Here is a 1,127-nt window from a genome sequence, read left to right on the forward strand (position 1 = left end):
TCCCTGTCATTCATTTCAAGGGCTTCTTGTTCTATAGGATCTAGAGTTTGAGATTTATTAACTTTTGGTGGTGTGCTTTCTTGGTTTTTTGCATTTCTGGTATCTCTTTTTGGGTGTTTGTTTCATTTTGGCAGGGAGTTTCACTCAGGTCTTGGACCTCTGCAGGGTGCCTCCTCTCTGGTCAGCTTAAACTCTACTAGGCTGCTGAATTCCACTCTGCCAGTCCCACAATGTATGTGTGTTCTGCACCTCGCTATCTGGGTGGTTTCCCACTCTGTGTGCACTAGGTGGGGCTGTTGAGCCTTGCAATGGGGGCCTGCAGGGTGTGTAATTTTTTTTTTCCGAGACTCCGCCTCCTTTTGCCGGTCCCCTCCCCACTCTGTGCACTCAGTACAGGGCTGAGGCGTGTCTTCTACAATCCTCGTCTATCAGCTGTGACATCAAAGCTGTGCCCTGGCCCGCCCTGCCCAGGAGGAGTTTCAGTTGTCTTGTGGGGACAATTTGAGTGCTTTTGTGGCCCTGGATAAGGCCTCCTCTGGATGTCTCACTTTCCTCCCAGTGCTGCGGCTATCTGTGTAGTAAAGTTATCTGTGTAGTAAAGTCCGACTCCAGGGTGTGAGCTCCTCGGGGGAGGAACCCACAGCACACAGTTCCTCTTTGAATCCCCCAAGCACGGGTCGACCCAGGTGCCCAGCATCTTCAATCTAGCTCCAGAGTGCTCCAGGATCCCTTCTCCCAACCAGAAATCAGTTTGGGGTTCTTCCGAACTGAGGGCCACAGAGATGGTATCTGCCTCCCGGAAACAGGGAGTTTACCTGGGGCCGAAGCCCAGGGTGTGGTGGAGTGACAGTCTGGGCGGGCTCCACTTCCCAGTCCTCCCGACGCTGGCCGGGGGCTCCCCCTGCCACCAGCCCCATCAGAGATCCGCGGGGGGAGTGGGATTGTAGGCCGGTCCACAGGCCCCAGGGGGCCCCGCATCGAGGTATGCAAGTGGCCCATCTCAGTGAGGAGCCATGCCAAGCCAAGGGGCTGTCTCCATCCCCACTCGAGAAAATGGAGGCAGTGCTGTTGCCATGGCCTAGCCTGGTGTGGTAGGCGGGAGTCAGGTGGGTGGGAGTCAGGTGGGT

The sequence above is a fragment of the Galeopterus variegatus genome, unplaced genomic scaffold (assembly GCF_000696425.1).
Source record: "Galeopterus variegatus unplaced genomic scaffold, G_variegatus-3.0.2 Scaffold1967, whole genome shotgun sequence".
NCBI lineage: Eukaryota > Metazoa > Chordata > Mammalia > Dermoptera > Cynocephalidae > Galeopterus > Galeopterus variegatus.